The 14,337-nt window shown below is 33.0% G+C and overlaps 1 protein-coding gene across 2 annotated transcripts in view; it reads right to left on the reverse strand.

The window, feature by feature from the left end:
* GLRA3 (glycine receptor alpha 3) overlaps window positions 1-14,337 on the reverse strand; it is a gene marked incomplete at its 5' end in the record, with an annotated part of 162,744 nt that overhangs the window by 73,978 nt on the left and 74,429 nt on the right. The window lies entirely within an intron of this gene.

Genomic DNA, 14,337 nt, shown 5'->3' on the forward strand with positions numbered 1-14,337 from the left:
GATGACAGAACACCACAGTTCATTATGTTTACCTTTTGTTGTTCACATTTTCTCATGTTTAATATAACAAGTTCTATGATGTAAGTAATTTGAGGGAAAAAGGTGACTTTTGAATAATAAAAGATGATTTTTGAATCACCTTGATTCTTTAAGATAATTTGGCTAATGAGATTTCCAAATTATACCTTTCACAGATAACTTTAAAAGAAGAGTCAATTATTTCAATCAAATTCTTATTTACAACTTTTGGAGTAATATATAAAATGGCAAAGTCACAGCCAGGTATATATATGCAGTGTTTGTGCATATGCAGTATAAAAATAAATATCACATGTGATTTTATAAATGTAATTTTGTCCTTAGATTTTTGAAATAAGTAAATAAGAGAATTCATTATAATTGTGATTAAAGCAAATATTTAAAGAAGACTTCGTTTCCTTGAAAAATAGTGAGGCTAGATATATACAAAAAAATCTGAAAACCAATTTTCATCTATTTTCTTATTTCTTAAACACCAAATTATAGGTTATCGAAACACAGTAATCAAGCAATCACAAGAATTCTTCCACAATAGCAGACCAGGCAGATTGATTATCTTATAGGTAAGTCAAATTCAATCTATACTAAATATTGCAAATCTCTATATTTCCTTGATCAGCGTTAGTGCTCTGAGACCACTATTCTCTAACTGCCACTAAGGCTACGTATAAGGTAATAGTTTCCTCTGTTTCCTAAGTGTATTCACATGTATTTTCCAAAGTAATAATGGAGCAGGGTTCTTTCCTATCTTGTGGCTCTGCCTGATTGATCATATCAGAAAAGAATGCAAACACCACTAAATTTGTGGCGATTTGTTGCAGCATCAATAGGAAACCAATACAGATATCTTTTTGAGTTGAATTGCATACATTATCATTGCCAGTTTTTGAAGTTTTTAACAATACATTTTTTTCAGAATAATTGGAGAGAGTAGAATACCCAAGAAAAGAATGATAATTCATAGCTAAATGGAAAAATAACTTAAATTTCTTCCTCTTTTAAGGAGTCCTAATCAGAGATCCTTGCTAATTTAAAAATAATCAGAAAATGAATTATCTTTTCTAAAGAAATAAGAACAAAGTTCTAAGATTTTCCAATTCTGTAGTACTGCACAAAATAGACCCCTCTGCATCACAAAGAATAGAACAGTAATACTCAATGGTGAGATAATTGCTTCAAACATTATCTCTAAAATATCCCCCATGTTGCCTGTACCATCTGCTCTAGAAAACTGCACAGGGAGGGTGGCCGTCTGGGGCCACTGGTTCTGAAATAATGGCACATTGGGAAAATGCTTTTCAGTTCTCAGTTACTAAGCCAACAGGGAAGAATGCCATTTCATAAGAACTATTCAGAGACTTAGAAAGGTCATTCTAGTTTCCCTCCTGATTTCCTCACTATCCAGTTTATTCCCTTTTGAAAGGGCAGAATGATCTTTCAATTACAAAAAATTTAAGGGAATCTAATTATATAACAATTCCAAAAACATAAAAGTAAGAAGTATTGGTTAGTGCATAAAGCATGTTGAATCAATGAAATAATACTCTTCACATCTCATTCAATAACCTATGTATAAATGTAAGATTGAAAAATAAAAGTAGTAAAGAATGAAGAATGCAGCCCAATCCTTAACATTCCAGTGTTAAGAACTTATGAAGGGTAAACTTAGTCCATAGGCATATTTTCCAGAACCTTAAAGGATGGATAACAGCATCATAGAATAATAACTTTCTTAAGATCTTCTAAAGAGTATGTTTCCTTCAATATTTAGTGTAAATTGTTATATATTATACATTTAAAACATTGTGGTCAAAAGCACATAACCTTTACCTTTAGGGATATTTAGTCCATTAATATTTTTGTGTAGCCATCACTACCATGTAGTTTCAGATCATTTTTATCGCTCTGAAAAGAAGCCCTGTATGTATTAAGTAGAGTCCACTTTTCCTCCTCCCTCCAAACACTGGCAACAACTAGTCTGCTTTTACTCTCTATAGATTTGCCTGTTCTGGATATCTCATATGAACAGAATTGTGCAATATACAGCCTTTTGTTTGGGCTTTGGTCACTTAGCATAATGCTCATAAGATAGTAAAAGGTAATTAAGACGGAGATCATGTCTTTATAGAAACCTGAAGGGTTTTATTGAGAAAAATATCTGCAAGATGGTATAGTTTCAAAGATGTGTTTTTAGAATTGAACACTCTATATATGTCTGTTATATACGCCTTCACAATGTGTCCATATATATATATTTGTATGTGTTTATGTGAATATAAATAAATATGTGCATACAAGTGCATATATATGTCATTACATATATCACATCATCAGAAAAGATGAAAACAGTAACTATTGTTCATTGAAAGATGCTAATTTTCAGACATGAAACTAGATGCTTTAAATATAATTTGGAATTTAAAAAAAATTTTTAAATTTATCTTACATGTAAATTTCAGGATTTTATATGATCTTGTAAAAACTTAATATCCTCAATTTGCATAACATACATTTCATGATAGCCATGTCTGACCCTTTCAAAGTATATCTATTCACTTCCCACTAAATAGAACTTATTTAATATTATAGATAATTTGAGACTGTTACAGAACTAACAAGAGAACTTATTTTGAATATATGTAACATCGGATTTTACCAATACACATTATGCAAACCAAGTTTCTTTATTTCAAGTGTTTTTGATCTAAAGATATCTGGATTTCTAGCTATACACATGCATATTTTTAAAATTTAATTTATTATTTTGGTGTAATATTCACATTTCTCTTCACATGTTTAGTGTTCTGTCAATACAACAGCTTTTTATTAGGGATAAAGAATTGGTTTAGTAAACATGAACAAAGGAATAGATCTATTGGTAATGGATTTTTATTGGATTTGTTTTCACATATGTCCTCAATAGGAAAATTCGGTATGGAAACAAAATTATTCTAATACTTATTTTGAGTATTTCCAAGTTGTTCTCAATACTGCAGCTTGTTACTGATTTTTTATATTAATTGGTATTTAAATTTTCAGAAATTTAAACCACCATTTTCCTTTGGGAATTTTAATTCATGAGGTTTTATATGGTGCATACATCATTTACTAAGAAACGTTAAAAATTGAAAGTTACAAGAAAAATATTTCACTTTGGAAAAGTTTTAGTGAGCTAAATATTGTCCATAACAAAATTGTTTTTTGGAATGATGTTTTTCTTCTCAAGCAATTCAGATAATTCTTTAACTAACTGTTTATTGATTTTGGAGATTGGCCAAGAAACTGTATGGAGGCTGCACTGTAAAACTGTAGAAGAATTAACTTTTTTAGAAATTATTATTGAATGTTTCAACTTCATTTAGGAACACTCTTGAGAATAACAGATGAAATGTTTGCTGCTTCTGCACAAATTATAATGACCTTTTTAAAAAATCCACAGTTTACTCTTAATTACCCATAAACAATCTACCAAAATCATAACTAAAAGGGAAATGTAATAAGTCACTACCTTCTTAGATAGTACCACTTATTTTAATACTTATATATTTATAGGTACTTGAGATTGTGCATAACTATTTAAAGTATTAAAATGTATGGTAACATATGTAAAAGATAAGTTGTCAAAATTTGGTGTTTTTATTTTCCATCCAAATAGTTGGCAACCTGTAAGTTTTATCTTCTCTTTGAGTCTGTAAATCTTGAGGATATTAATATTTTATTGAATATAAATTCTAGAGCAGATTTAGCACAATGTTGATGCTAAAACTTTTAGAAATACTTATGATTGTTCTATTTCTACATTATAGTTTTGTCTTAGCCTATTTCTGAATCTGATATAGTCTTTTCTTTGTAAAATTAGCTTGCTATTTGTGCTTGAATACCTCCATGACAGGAAAAAATTTTTAACTGATAGGAACACAAAGTAAATTAAGTGGTTTTCTCAATGCTGTATTACAAGGGCAAGAAAAAAAAAAAAAAAAAAAACCTGAGATCACCCTGATTTTTATTCAGGCCCACAGCTCTCAGAGTAACTCAGCATGATGTACAAAATTTACTGCTTATTGCAAGTGCTATCATTGAAAAAGCAAGGTTTCTTTTATGGTGGCAGATTATTTTCTTCCAGCTTTCCCCCAGCTGAATACCACTGAGTGACTTTGACATCATGTAGAAAGAGCCTAACAGAACCCTGCCAAAATCTTGTAACATGTAACATTATGAAATTTAATAAAATGTACTATAAGTCATTGAAGTTTTGGGATGTTTGGTTATGTAGCAGTAACCAAAATAGAATTAGGTCACTGGAAATGGGTGCTACTCTAAGAAAAATGTGCCATTGACTTTGGGACCAGGCACTAGGCAGAAGCTTGCAAACTTTGAGGAGATTGTTGTGATGACTAAAGGGATGAGGAGAAAATTCTTATTAAAGGATGGGAAAAAATGTCACCCTTGCGTTGTAAGTGCAAACAGGTTGTGAATGCTTTCATTTCAGTAATGTGGAAAATGAAAAAATTGGATGAATTAATTGCTGTATTTAATTGAGGAGATTTCCAGGTGAAATCTTGAAAACTTCACTTCATATTTTTTATGGGTTCTAGGTAACAGTCTCAAGGGTATGGCTCTGTTTATACTTTAGAAAGATCAAAAAGATGCATAATTAATGTTCTCAATTAGATTTAAATATTTCTAAGAATAGTTTTTAATAGCTTCTTTATTAGTTCCTTATGTATATACATAAAGGTGAAATTCACTGTGATATATTCATATATGTACATAGGAAAGTTCGGTAAGATTCATTCCACAGTTTCTTTCTTTTCTCATCCCACCTCCCTCCTGCTTAATCCCTTTCCTGTACCCCACTCATCTCTCTTCTATTTTAATAGACCCTCTTCCCTCCCTCCTTCCTTCCTTCCCTCTTTCTGTCCTTCCTTATTTTGATCAAACTTCCACAAATGAGGGAAAACATTTAACCCTTGGCCCTCTGGGTCTGGCTCATTTCACTTCCCATGACATTCTCCAGTTCTGTCCTTTTACTAGCAAATGCCGTTAAGTTCATTCTTCGTTATGACTAAGTAAAATTCCTTTGTGTATATATACTGCATTTTCTTTATCCATTTGACTGTCTCTTGACAGGCATCTAGGCTGTCTCCCTAGCTTGGCTATTGTGAATTGTGTTGCTATAAACATTGATATGACTGCGTTTCTATAGTATGCTGATTTTAGATTTTTTGACTACATGCCAAGTAGGGGTATAGTTGGGTCATACGGGGACTCCATTCCTAGTTTTTTGAGGAATCTATATATTGCTTTCCAGAGTGTGTGTACTAATTTGCAGTCCCACTAACAATGTGTAAGTGTACCTTTTCTCCCACATCCTTGCCAACATTTGTTATTATTTGTACTCTTGATGATTCTCATTCTAACTGGAGTAAGAAGAACTCTTAAGAACATTATGCTGCAGAATCTGATTCCCAGCCCAAAGTGGAGAATTTTAGGGAGAATTAGATTAAAGTACATCCAGCTTCAATTATAGCAGAATTAGGCTAAAGCACATCCAGCTTCAATTTAGTTCGAATTGCAAAGAGCTTACAGGGTCCCTAAATTTTTATGGACAGAATTGGTGTGATAAGGTTGCTCAGTTACAAATAAGGTCCATTTTTAGCAGAAAGGATAAAATTACTCAGAAAGCAGAACCAAGAGTCCAGATGGTGCAGTCAAGATCCATAAAGAATCATCAGGGAGCAAGATGGAGCCCTAATTGTGCTACTAGAAGTATGTACTTGCTAGACTTTAAAATGGCTCTGAAACATCCCATGCCATCATAATTCCAAAAGACACAGTCTTGAAATTCATAATCCCAAATATAAATGTTGAAATCTCAAAGATCAAAATCTGTGAAGTCTAAAAATCCCTAAATTCTTAAATTGTGGAAATCACAACCCTGAAAGATTAAAATGCCACAAATTGAAATCCTGCAAGTTGGAATTCCCATTGGCATGGGAAATGAAGAGAGGAAAACTGAATTCTGGGGGAAGGACATTTTTGTTTGTATGTACAATAATTGCATCATGTTGGGTGGAACAAATACCATGAAACCTGATAAAGTATTATTTTGGGTGTGTCTCTGAGGAAGTTTTCAGTGATTAGTGTATAAATCTTAAGTAGACTAGGAAGAGAAAGAGCAGTGAAGAGAAAACGAGTATAGGGGTTAGGAGTGAAGCTCAGTGGTAGGGCACATGCTTAGCATGCTCAGGTCCATGCTCGGGTTCTATGCTTGGGGTTCCATCTCGAGCACAGAAAAATAAAAAAAAAAAATGAAAATGAATGTATTATCCAAGGGGAATCATGTTCTAAAAGAAAAAAATGGCAGCTCATTTCAATGCAAGACTTCAAAATAATAATTAATGATCTTAAGAGTTAGCTAGCCCTTCTGAAGTACCTTAGTATAAATGACCATAGTTTTTTCCTGTGATGAAAAGTATATATTGAATTTTACTTTTTTCTCTTATTTAAGTTTTCTCCACTATTATAAATTGTCAGCATTATTTTTTATAATTCTGCTATGCCATGTATTTCATCCATGTATCATTTCTCATAATGGAGGTATAAATTGTATATAAAGACTTTTAGAGAGTTCAAATTCATTTTATGTGTTAAAAAAATTTGACTGAAAAAGTACAACAAAACAAAATTGACTGTTGAAAGTGTTAATGTTTTCTCAGTAAATAGAGATGTTCTTTTTTAACATCTACATGTTAAAAAGAAAAAGATCATGGATCTTTGAGTAACTACATATGCAGTAGTGACCCATCTAGGTTTTTGATCTATTTAAGCAATAAACTTAGGTTGTTTGTCACATTATTTCAGATAGCTGCAGTTATAATGGATTTACAGTTACCAGTCATAGTGATGTGCACTTATATATTCACTTTTTGACCATTGGACCTACCTACTTTTCTATCCCTCCCTCCATTAATTTCTCTCCCTCTCTCTCTCTCTCTCTCTCTCTCTTTCACCCCAGGGATACTCTCTCATTGAGTTACATTCCCAGTCTGTTTTCTTTTTTATTTTGAGACAGGATCTTGCTGAGTTGCTCAGGGTCTCACTAAGTTCCTGAGGCTGGCCTAGAATTTGTAATCCTCTTGCCTCAAACTTCTGAGTCACTGGACTTATAGGTGTTCACCACTGGGCCCAACTTTGATCTATTTCTTGATGAGTATAGTTCATCTGCTCATAACTGTTATGTCTATGTGTTTGTTAGTATACCTAAATGTTTATGTTTACAAAAACACATTTGTTATATATTGCCTTTTGATTGTGAGAAGTGATCTGTAAAGTATTTTATCATGTTTTTATATATCTCAAAGAAGTTCCTTTTTAAAAATGTAAAAAAAAAGTCTTAAATTATTCCCCTATTTTTCAATAGAAGCATACATTTCAATTATCCTATTCTGTTGTACATTTGTATTTCAATCATGTGTGTATGGAATAGAAAACTTGCTCTTGAATATAAGGACTTTCATCAAGAGGAAGCATAATCAATGTCTGTCCTTTGGGATTGTCATTTGCTCTTGGACCTGATTTAGTTGATAAGTTCTATATGTCCAAACTTCAAGACAATGCCATAATTAGATAAAATTGTAGTATCTATGAAGGGGTGTGTATATTTTGCATGTTGGAAGAATATAAATAATATTTCACTTAGAGGGAAGATTGTGTCAAGATTAAAGATGGTGGAATGCGACGGACATCATCACCTTATGTACATGTATTATTACGTGAATGGTATGAATCTACATCATGCACAGCCATAGAAACAAAATGATGTACCCCATTTGTGTACAATGAATCAAAATGCAGTCTGTAAAAAATAAAAAATAAAAATAAAAATGAGCAAAAAAAAGATTAAAGATGGCCTCTGTGGGACTGGGCAACTCGAGCCCTGGTCTCTTGTTCCCTTATGGCTGCATTTTCTCTGGGAAATGCTTGTGCAGGATCATGATGCCCCAGTTGCTATGGTAATGCTGTTCACGGGTGGCTACATGCAAAGGCTCCTGGCTCTAATAGAAACTTGGATTTAGACCTCTGCTCCCTGGGGTAGAAAATTCTAGGCATAACAAGATGACCTCATGTCTTGCAAGTTTCACTGTGTCCTTCAGACTTCCTGCTTTGTTAAAACTTTCTCACAAATAACCTCATGATGATAAAACCTATATAATAAACTTGCTGAACTAACTGTGAGTTAGTCAGGCCTCACCAGGGTTTGATTATGCACCTGACCCCAGCTTTTATTTTATGTGTGTTTGTCTGTCTTTTCTTCATCCTCTCATTGTCAGGTTCAGTTAACTCTCAATAAATTGTCATGCTGGATGTGACAGACCTCTGGATCCTAAGAAGTTTTGAAGCTTCCATTCCATTTCTTGAAACACTCTGAGACAAGATGATTGTCATATAAAATGTTAGATATCTCTGAGAAGCTATAAAAGAAGAGTCATGTGTAAGAACTCTAGTCAACAGTCCCAGTTGGGTCTGTTTCCAGTCATTCTTCTTACAGTACCACACATATGAGTGAAGCCACTTGAACACTATGACCAAGAAAATTCTTCAGCTGATAAACTTGGATAGTTTATTCAATAACAAGTAGAGCAGAAAAGTTCCCCAACCAGTTTCTAAGTTTCTGATCAACATACCTATCAGACCTAATAAAATGGTGGTTGTTTAAAACCATTATATTAGTGTATTTTAATTTGTAGTAGAATATGGATCAAATTAACATATACAGTTAAACCAAATGCATAGGGGTGTACAACCACTTCCATGCATAGAATACAGAACAGAGTTCTCACCCACAAATATTCCTTGTGTTGCCCCTTTGTAATGAAACCATCTCCACACTTATCCCCTCAAAACCAGTGTTCTATTTTTTGTGTCCATTTCAAATGTCTTTCTTCTAATGTCCTATAAATAGAATCATAATATTTAACTTTTTGATTTTGATTTTTCTTGCTTAGCTTAAATTATCATGTATATCAGCTTATTTCTCTTAATTGCTAAGTAGTATTTCAGTGTATGGGCATGCCACAGTGTCTATTAACCCATTGATGGACTTCTGTGTTTGCGTAGTGTTTGTGATTAGGGATAATGCTTCTGTATACACTTGTGTTAAAATCATATTGTGAATATAAGCTTTTATTTCTCATAAGTAAATACCTAGGAGTGGGATGAATAGGTCATATTAAATTTATATTTACATTTAGAAGAAAATCAGCAGCTGTTAACTAGAGTGGCTATATAATTTGCCCTCCCATCAACAATATAGGAAAGAACAATTTCCCTGCATTCTTACCAGTATTTGGTATTGGCAGCCTTTATAAAATTTAATTTAAGCTTTATTAATATGTGTGTAGTGGTAATAATTCATCGTGGTTTCTATTAGTAATTTGCTAATGGAAAATGATGTTGAACAGCTTTTTATGCTTATTTGTGACTTGGATATCTTTTTAAATGAAGTGTTTGACTCATTTGCTCATTAAAAACAGTTTTGTTTTAAATTATTATGTTATCAGAGTTCTTCTGGATACATGTGCTTTGCCAAATATAACATTGTTAAATGTTTTTTCACCCCACATATTTTGTCTTTCACACATAACCATTTTTAATTATGACAAAGTTTGCTTTATCCTTTATTTTTTAAATCATGTTTTTGGTGTTGTATCTAAGAACTCTATAACACAAGCTCACAGATTTTTCTTCCTTTTTTTTTTTTGTCCTCTAAAATTTTCAAAATTTTAGGTTTCATGTTTAGGTTTGTGGTACATTATGAGTTCACTTTTGTATATGGCTTGAACTTACATGTTAAAATTTATTTATTTATAATTTCTTTTGTATGGATTAAAAATTTTCCAACAATAGTTGTTAAAGTATTTAGAATTATATTTTATTATGGTGTGCTTATGGATTCTAAGAAGAATGGATCTAAAACTGCATGAGATAAGAGATTATTTTGTTCATGCCTGTGTTTTGTTCAACTTTGAATCTAAAACAAACAAGTTTCTTTTCTCAGAAATGTACAGAATGATTGGCATCAGCTGGGAATTCCCTAGGATAGTTTTTGATAAGAGTAATGATTCAAAAAAACAGTGAACCCCCCAAACCACGTATGACAAAATACAACATATCTCAATAATTTTGTTTTTTAAAGAAAGAAATGGAAAGAAAATAATATTTAAAAACTTTAAGTAATATTTTTTGTTAGGAAGTTGACAATCTAGAATTGAATAAATGGTTCAGTATATTCATGCATATTGACTAGGTGCTTGCCTAATTCATTTGATGCTAAAAGAGCATATTGTTCACCATTTTAATAAGCTATTTCAGGAAATATGATTTGAAGGGTAAAAGCATTAAAGCTAGTTTCAAGTATTGAATTGTTCAGAATGAATTAAGTTTTATAACATTCCACAGTAAGAGCAGAACTAAAAATTGTCAAGGGCAAACAATTTAGCTCTAATAAGTAATAAGAAAGAGAAGCCCTGGAAAGGAAAGAAGATTACAAAAATATATTGCATTTTGAATCAAATAGCTACTAGACTTTTATAGGTCACGACACTTATAAACTCACGAAGAAACTTAAGAAGGAAAAATATCTATCTCCTTTATTTCAGATGTTTGCTTTTTTCTCTTTATTGAGAGTAAAAGGAATGTAGATGGAAATTCAGACTTGCAATGTGAACTGTTTGTAAGTTGTAAAGTGTCATGATTCCAGCAGATAAATGAAGCTCTTAAAGCTTGTCTCCTGGCCTTTCATCTCCTTTCCCAGAAAGACATATATTACTGGAAGGGAATTGCTGTGAATATGTTCTTTTTTTTTTTTTTTTTTTTTTTAATTTGGTACTGGGGCTCAAACCCAGGAGAACTTAACCACTGAGTCACATCCCCAGCCCTTTATTATATTTTATTTAGAGACAGGGTCTTGCTTAGGACCTCACTAAGTTGCTGAGGCTGGCTTTGGACTTGTGATCCTCCTACTTCAGCCTCTTGAGCTACTGGGATTACAGGAGTGTGCCACCAAACCTGACTTTTCTTGAGATACCCTGGTTCTCTCTCTCTCTCTCTCTCTCTCTCTCTCTCTCTCTATATATATATATATATATATATATATATATATATATATATATACATATATATATATACATATTATTCATTTTATTTTCATTTTTATTTGTTCTTTTTAGTTACACATAACACCCAAATCAATTTTGATATATTTATAGAAGCAAGGAATATATTTTATTCTAATTAGAATCCCAGTCTTTTGGATGTTCATGATGTTGAGATTCACTGTGGTGTATTCATATATGTACATAGGATACTCTGGTTCTTGATAAATGCTGTCTTTGTCCCGAGGAGCAGGGTGGAAAAGAAACAGAGGCAAGATAAAACAACATTCTTGAAAAAGTAAAAGTTCGCAGGTATGTCTAGAATGCTGAGTGGGCTAGGAGATAAGATGGGAAAAAGACCAATCTTCACTCTTAAGCTGAGATGAATTATGGTAGACTCTTGTAAGCCACAGAAATATGAATTTTGCTTCAAGAGAAAATAATTGAGAACCAATGAGAAAGCAGAAACATTACACAATCTTATTTGATTATTAGATCCTTGTGGCTTCAGTCAACCAGTAGCTGAGTTAGATTCTGTGGCTATGATTGTTATGACAGTGAGAGGTGATCTGTAGAGTAGTTAAAAAGTCACAGATATGAGAAGTATTGGGAGCGGTATTGTGATTCGTTACATATTGGGTACAGGAGAGGAAGAAAAACAGAAAATGGGTGGAGAAGTAGATTTGAATATAGTAAGCTTTAGGAACTTGTGCAATTGAGGAAGATTACCAGTTCAGATTTGAGAAACAAGCTTATTAACTGGAATACAGTGTCAGTGTACAGTTAATTTTGTTTCCAACATGATAGCATGCACATATGCCATTGTAAGTACTATTTTCCAAGATTATTTATGTTTGTTCTTATTTCCCCATTCCTTTCACTTGGAGATGCTTGAAACAGAGTTATTGATTTAAAAGTTACTACTATATATGCAGATGCCATAAAACCAAGAGAGAGAATAAACTTACTCAGAAAGCATATAACCAAGATGGTGCCTCTGATTGAACCCAAAAAATAACCAGCATTCAAGAAATAGAAACTACAAATACATTTAGTAAAGCATGGTTATAGAGTTAGAAAAGAAGGGAATGGTTAAATCAGAGAAGCCAAAACAAAAAAATTTTCAAGAAGAACAATAGTGACAAATGCTTTGAAGAGTTCAAGAAAGTTAAAGACTAAGCAGTTCATTGGTTTCCTTGCGAATAGCAGTTTTAGTAAAGTGATTACTAAGAAGCCAGGTTGAGAAGAGTATAATATAAGGAATTAGAGAAGAAGATAATGCACAATCATTTGAAGGATTTTATTTATGATAGGAAGGACAGAAATATGAGTACAGCTAGAAGTGACCTTGTTCAGGGAAAGCTTTAATTTTAGAATGACAATTAGCAAAGTGAAGTGTTTAAAGGAAAGGACACACACAGAAAGGAGAGATTGAGAGTATACTGAGAGTGGTCCTGGAGTAAAAAGGACTTCAAGATTTGATTTAGGGAGTTTCTATTTTTTTTAATTTAATTTTATTTAGTTTTAATGTGGATTGAACCCAGTGCCTCATGCATGGTAGGCAAGCACTCCACCACTGAACCACAATCTAGAAAAACGTGGGAATTAATCTTATATAAAAGGAGGGAGGTATGTCTTCATCTATTTGCAGAAAAGTTGTTGTAGATACAGGTTAATTAGAGGTTTGGTAACAGGTAGATAGAGGTGCTCTTGTGTGCTGATATCTACTTTTTCTATGAAGACAGAGGAAATGTTTGGAGGTTTGAGTATAGTTGAGATCTTTGTAGAAAACTAGCACTCAAACTTCATATGATCTGTCTTGTGTCTGCCTGTACTGGACAGATGAAAAATATTAAAATTATGAATCTTGATATTTTTCTGTTTCACCAGTCAGCTGCACCTCTGAGGGATTGTGGCAAAGCCCATATATGCCAATTCTAAGTTTCTGTTTCCAAGAGGAGTCAGAGGCTATGGTAGAATTGGGTTTTTTTGCAACAGTGTTCAGTGGAGTTTCCATTACCAGTTATTAGTTTCATGGCTATTGAATGGATAAGTGTATATAATTTAGTTATGATTTTAATTGTGGCTCTGTTGCTGTGATGGTCTCCTAATTCCTAGATTTCAGCAGATAGTATGTTCCTGGAACCAGCTATTTCAGTACAACTTCCTGATTTCTCATTTTCCTGATACAGGCAGGAGTTTACAGTTTTGCTTTCAAGTCATATCTGTCATATAATCCTTCTCCTATAGCTTTCCATTAGTTTTATAAACATATCATTCCTAGAAGCAAATCCCTTTCTATGAGAGGGCGGATATGGTTTCTTTTATAATCACTGAAGCACTATTTGTCACTGGAGGCGGTTGGGAGAATAGGAATTTAGGACTGTTCTGTTGGCCTGTTTGTGTTTGAAGGTCATGCATATCTGAATCCATTAAAGATAGGATATTGGTAATGCATAGAATCTAGAGACAGAATTAACTGAATTTTTTACCCTTGGTCATCTGTAATGAAGTGCATGATTTTGCAAACCAGAGCTGAAAGCTAATAATAATAATGCAAATAATAGTGTCATAGGTATGAGTGATTCAAGGACTGGGAGAAAGGCTTCTTTCTTCTGACTGTACTGGCAGTGAACTCCAAGAAAAAATAAAATCCGAGCAGAAATGTAAGTTTTTAATATTAAAGTATGATCAGAGAACTGGGGATTTCGTGTGGCTCTCCTGAAAATGCTCTTGTCTCCTGTATCCTCATGAGTGAGGATGGTGTGTTGTCTTTTTAAAAAGCACTATGATGAGGCTGAGGTCGTGCTCAGTGGTAGAGCACTTGCCTCACACACACACACGTGTAAAGCACTGGGTTCAATTCTCAGCACCACATGTAAATAAATGAATAAAATAAAGGTCCATCAACAATAAATAAAAGAAGAAAGCACTATGATGGCCATCTTCTGTAAGCTGGAGAAAATACCACTGAAACTAGTTTACAAATTTCAACAGTGGTATAGTTGCCAGGTGACTGATAAAATTTAGTAGTACTTAATCACAAGGAAAAATAGTCATAGTTATCATAATAGAACTCAATTGAAATGATATTCAGAACATGTGGATCGTAGTGATTTTTGATGGATGATGGTTGATCATG

The sequence above is a fragment of the Sciurus vulgaris genome, assembly GCF_902686455.1.
Source record: "Sciurus vulgaris genome assembly, chromosome: 5".
Classification (NCBI taxonomy): Eukaryota; Metazoa; Chordata; class Mammalia; order Rodentia; family Sciuridae; genus Sciurus; species Sciurus vulgaris.